At 41.2% G+C, this 6,338-nt stretch overlaps 1 long non-coding RNA gene across 2 annotated transcripts in view; it reads right to left on the bottom strand.

The window, feature by feature from the left end:
- The window catches only part of LOC135236577 (uncharacterized), a 39,277-nt gene that overhangs the window by 25,276 nt on the left and 7,663 nt on the right, over positions 1-6,338 (bottom strand). The gene's annotated exons all lie outside the window — the stretch shown is intronic.

Genomic DNA, 6,338 nt, shown 5'->3' with positions numbered 1-6,338 from the left:
CGAGAGAACAACAGGTGGAAAAACCCCTGGCAACACGAGCAAGCTGTGGGTGTGGAAGGAACAGACACGGACGAATCTGTAATGGGAGAAGGCCACAGAGTGTCTGAAGGTAAACCCTTTGGCCATTCACAATTCATTATACACCCTACTGAATGCATACACAGAGCAATCGTTTAAATTCAGAACTGCTTTTTTATTCTACGCGCTAGTTGACGACTTCAACCGAAGCCTTGCGTCCCTTCAATGGAAAAAGACTGGGTTCTTCAGGTATCGTGAGAAACTCGAGCATTAGGACTGCGCACGCCCTGTACATCTGCTCTCGCTGTGCATTTTCCCATCTTCGCCTCTGCTGACAAACCTTCACAACGTGCAGAGATGACAAAATGTCCAGAATCGGACAACAGTGCGGCATTTATGTGCAATAAAAATACATTTTTTCAGAAGATTTGAAATGAGGTTGATTATTATTGTTATTATTATTATTGCTCATGTTGAACATTATAATGCGGTGTATGTTAAAGCTACAGAAACTTCACATCAGTGGCAACCAACCCTATTCCTGGAGATCTAACACTCTGCCAACTATAGCACACCTGACTCAACTCATTAACAGCTCAACAAAGATCTCTAGCTGTTGAATGAGGGTTGCTTTATTAAGGTTGGAGTGACAACCTGCAGAACTGTAGGCTGCCACTGCTTTACATGATGCTCAAATGCACATTCAGTCATCAGATCCATTACCCTAGGAGTCCCATGTTTACATTAAATAATTTTGTAAAGTTCACAAAAAACAATTCCTCATACAGGTGTACAACAAATATTACTAGCCCTGAACATACCTAGAGTCATCCAAATCCAAACACCCAACAGGCCCTATTATTACCCCCACACTGCACCTTGGTTTATATGCTGACAGCTTATTCATTTCACTGTGGACTCCCCCGGGGGTGAGTGAAGGACAAACTCATAAAAGAACAAGACACATACTGCCTGAGGAAAAAACAAAAACAGAACAGCACCCACAATACTGCCATTATCCACACGGAGGCGCTGTGGAGGCTCAGAACCGTTCGGGCGCAGCTGCTCCGCTCTGCCGAGTCATTTCTCAGTCTGGTAATACCAAGAGATGAGCAACAAATCCAAACCTCAGAGCGCAGTGTCACATTATGAAACTCGCACACGTTTCGTGACACCACGATGATTTCCCGCCTGGCGTATCCCTGGTCTCAGTGCGCAGCGCCGTGTTCACTCGTCAGTTTTTAATATGGCAGCTTTGCTGCAATAACGGTCACAGCTGCCGAGGGAACACACTGAGCCCTCATACTGGCTGCTGCCTGCGCGGCCCCTCCCTCCCCTCCTCCGCAGACTGACGCCTGACACAGGAAACCTCTCCATGGCGGAGGCCCACGCACGTAACGCTCTTCCAGGGTGATTACACGATCCCCGGTCCCGACAGGTCAGCCTGACCCCTCCGGCAATCTGTTGCCTCAGTTACCCCCACTCCACCTCCGCAGGTGAGCAGTACACGCCGCCAAACTCGCAAAGAGAGGTCTGTGCGTCGCCCAGCGCACACCGTTACGCATGCTGCATGCTTTGTGTGATGCGTTTAGCGACACTACCCACTTAATTGAAGGATAACTTCCGTTTTTTCCGGAAACATTTCTCCATACTAATTCCACCAAGTCATTGCCACAAACTTTAATAACAATGCAAAATGTTGATACATTTTTGCACCATTGAAAAACTTCCTCACTCGCACTGCTATATTCAGCTGTATTCATGCCCACAGGTGGTGTGTTGTTCGCTACAGTTACCTCCTTGGCAACGCAACTTCTCTGCTCGCCATAGTTCTCACTGAGAATAATGTATGCTTCCGCTAAAAAAGTAGCCTCTCAAGTGAAACACCGAAATGCCCGGACTGATGGAAAATTACATAAATTAATGCCCCCGTCAGGCTATGCCGTTATTATTTTGAGGCACGTTATTTTATGGGCGTTTCAAGGCTCGTTCACGCGGCCGCATTAGACTACATTGCAAAGCAGAATGACGCCGGTTCTCAGGGCTGTCCAAAGCTGCACAAAGAAAGATGCGATAAACTCATCATTATCGATCAGCATGATGGAAACGGTTTGGAAAAATGGGTCCAAGTCGGGAAAAAATCTTTCAGTGAATAACCTTCAGTTAGATATCACTAATAGTACTGCTACTGGAACATAAAAAAAATAATGAATTAATCCATTCATTAATTAACAATTAAAATAATAATAATTATTATATAATAATAATAATTATTATTATTATTAATTCGAATAATAATGTAATAATAATATTATTATTACCATTATTTTATCTCATATTGCGCGCAGACTCTGGAACGCACTTCACCCATCTGTCCAAAACTCAAACTCACTCCCCCTTCTCACCTCCCATCTCAAAACCCATCTATTCAAAACTGTATATCATTAAACGCCCCCCCATATCTCCCTGCCCCCCCCCCCACACACACACTTTCTTTCACTCCCTGCCATCTTGCATCTCTCCCTGTCTTCCTTCTCCATATTCTACTGCTGCATTGTCTTATTGCTGCATTTGTACTTCCTGTTTTGTGTTATCTTGTTTTAATTTTGTATACTGTAGTGTCTGTGTGTTGGGAAAAGCCGCTATGTAAATAAAATCAATAATACTACTACTAATAATAATACATTATTATTATTATTATTATTATTATTAATAATAATAATACAGCACTTTTCTAATGTGCTTTCACAGGTAAAAATAAAAAGACTAAAACCAAAAAGAGGCCAGTAAAAGCCCCTGATACAGTATGCACACAAACGCATTTAATTGCCTTTGACGCGTACGATTCCTGCATCGCACAAGCAAAAAATAAAAACAAAAGAATGGCATGCACTGAAGAAGCCTCAGGGGGAAGACAGGAAAGCGGCTCGTGTGTGTGCATTTGAGCCAAGGACCACTCACAACACAAGGGAACTCCTTATAGATGAAGCCTGGTTGTCAAGGTGACGAGAAATAGCACCCAACGATGAGTAGGGAGAAGAGGGTTTTTTTCCCCCATCATCTTCATGTTCCTCACACAATTTCTAGCCACCACAAAGGACTACAATGGGATCGGTGAAGGCTTTTCATTTAAGCCATACGGCTGACGCAATCTGCCCCAAATAACCACTTTCTGTACAGTGCAGTGTATCTCCGTATAAAACATTAAAACGTACAGATAATATACAAACACATTCAATATCAAACATGTCTACAGGAAACCTAGGAATAGCATGACCTCCTGAAAGATCTGATTTCAAATCATGGGCGAGAGAAAGGGCATTCAGCTGAAGCCTTGGACAAAGTAGGTGACATCTGCAAATTTTCATCTGTAATAATCAATATTAATGACCTGGTTGTGCCAATCGGCATGTGAAGACACTGATACAATCTCAAAATAAACGTGACGTAGCCACAGAGAGCAGAACATAAGCAACAAAGCAACTATAAATAACACACTGTAAAAGCCAAATATGTAAATAAAGAATTAAAAATACAACATAAATGTCGTTTTTGTTTTTTTGTTAACTCAGTTTGGGTTTTAGTCTAATGTTTACACTAGCACTGTTCAGTCACTTATGGATCAAATTAACATACAAAACCAACAGAAATGAGTATCTTTATTAACCATTCAAAACACATGCTTACAAATACTGCACATTAATAATTACTGGAGCAATGCATTCATGAAAGGCTGTCTTACAACAAAAGACAAGCCCTTGAAACTATGTCAGCTTTTGGAAAGAATTAATTTCTCATAGAATATGTAATTATGCATTGTTCATATATGTAAAGACAGAAGATGCCTTATTAAAACAGGCCAGGCTATTCCTTGTTATTCTGCCACTAGCAGGATGTATACAGACTCTGTATACTGGCCAGGATATCATTTTTTAAAAAACATTTTTTGATTCATCGCAATACTTAATTTTACCACTCAAAATCAAATGAAAAAAATAGGGTGAACACTCTATATCAGTTCATTACTCCCAAAAGAGTAAAAGTCATAAAATTTCACAAAGAAAGAGAAAATGAATTCATTATTTCAGATAAAAACCAAAACGGGTCAAATTGACCTCCAACATAATAGAAGGGCTAAAAATAGGTTTTGTTGTATCTCTCCAACAGGCCACAATGTCAACGTATTGGAGCTGTACAGGCCAACTATTGAAACAGTTGTCAGAAACAAATCTTGCTGGCAGTACTGGTATGCAAATATATCAATCAAACCACTCTACGTACAGTGTTCTACTCTGAAAAACACAAAAATGTACACGCTCATCTAAAGTTAAAATAGATATTGAATCTCTTCTGATAACACAAATCACACACATGTTCACAGATGTTCACGCGCTGCCCCTAACTGGATATTTCCAGTAACAGCCCCCAGGTGCTGTAATTTAATTACTGTTGACAGAAATAGGGATATATCGCAGCAGTGCGTTTCAGGAAACTTTAAACTGTATCCAGGACTACCCGTTTGTTTGACGGAGAGAAAACAAACGAGTCATTCACACAAGTGTCTGCAGAACATCATGTGCTCCAGTTAGTATTGTTACAGTATAGTGGGAGGCAGGGTATGCTGGGGGATGGGGAGGGGCAGGGGGTGGCGGGGGGCAGGGGAGGAATTAATGTATGAGGCACAGACCTTTTCAAACTCCAGATAATCCAGATAGAGCCCTTCGTCTCATTTAGACATGCCATGTGGCCCATGTGCTGACTATGAATAGCCATTTTTAAAAAATGCTAGTTTCTGTAGCCGGTGTGCTGGATGCGAATAGTCATTTTTGGAAGCGTAACTTTCCGGGGGTCAACAGCTGGTCACCTGAGGATCAAACAACATGTTCCGGGACTGCACCCACATGATTAACAAGGCCTAAGACTGTAACGACCAGAACTGCGTCAAATACTTCATTTTATCAATTAACTCTTCAGCACAGTTAAAAAAAGCAGATTACGGCAAAATTTAAAGTCTCTTTTTTGTATATTAAAAATTAAAAATAAATGCTCATTGTAGATTGTATAATTTTGGTTAAAACATGTTCATGAAAAATTCTAGACCAAGAAATCTAACCAAGTCTATGTCTAATTGATATTTAGCAAGTTAAATTTACTCAAAAATACTTGGAAATTGTTACGACACTTTTTTGAGTAAATTTTACACATTTTTTTTCAGTGTGGAACAGTGTTTAATCTTCCCAAAAGTAGCTGGTGTGGAAAACATTTCTCCAAGGGAGCAGGGACGACTCATCCAGGAAGACACAAAGATCCCAAGAGAACATCCAATAAACGGCAGGCCTATCTAGCCTCAGCTAAGGTCTTTGTTCATGGCTCCTCAATGAAAAAGAGACCGGGCAAAATAGGATTCATGTGAGAGTAGCAAGGCGGAAACCAGAGCTAACCAAGAGAAACGTCAATGCTCATCTCACATTTGCAAAAAAAGCACTGGGTCCCATTATGTCTGGCGTAAAGCAAATATAAAATGTCACAGTAAGAACATCATACCAACAGGTAAACATGGTGGTGGCAGTGTGATGGCGTCAGGATGCTTTGCTACCTGGACAGCTTTCCATTATCGAAGGAACCATAAATTCTGCTCTGTTCCGGAAAATTCTTAAGGAGAATGTCCAGTCATCTCGTCCATGAGAATGAAGCAGAGGGGTCATTGGGCTGTGCACCGAGACAATAACCCACAACACAAAAGCAAGTGCACATATGAATGACCTTTAAAGAAACAAAACTAAAGTTTTGCAGTGGCCTGGTCAAAGTCCTGACGTGAACCCGATAAAGACGCTGTGGCAGGACCTGAAACGAGCAGTTCATGCTCAAAAACCTACCGATATGTCTGAAGTAAAGCAGTTCTGCATAGAAGAGAGGGCAAAAATTCCTTCACAGTGATGTGAAAGACTGACATCAAATTATAGGAAGGGTTTGGCAGCAGCTATTGCTGCTAAAGGCGGTGCAACAAGTTATTAAGTTTAAGCAGCCAATCACTTTTCACGTGGGTGATATGGGTGTTTGATAACTTGTTTCACTGAATAAATGAAGTAATATTTTTTTTTTATTATTTGGTTTGTGTTCACTCCGGTTCCCTTTGTCTAATATTACAGTCTGTCTAAATACCATTCGGTGTGACAACTATGCAATGGCAGAGGAAATCAGGACGGAGGCAAATACTTTTTCACGGCACTGTATCCTGTTATCACTGTTCAGACAGAATGGAGCGCACATTCCACACGCACAGACATTGCCCTTGATAGCCAGCTGACCTGTTTTGTTGC

The sequence above is a fragment of the Anguilla rostrata genome, chromosome 12 (assembly GCF_018555375.3).
Source record: "Anguilla rostrata isolate EN2019 chromosome 12, ASM1855537v3, whole genome shotgun sequence".
Taxonomy (NCBI): Eukaryota; Metazoa; Chordata; class Actinopteri; order Anguilliformes; family Anguillidae; genus Anguilla; species Anguilla rostrata.
The sequence above is the reverse complement of the archived record's forward strand: the minus strand, read 5'-3'. Positions and strand labels throughout refer to the sequence as shown.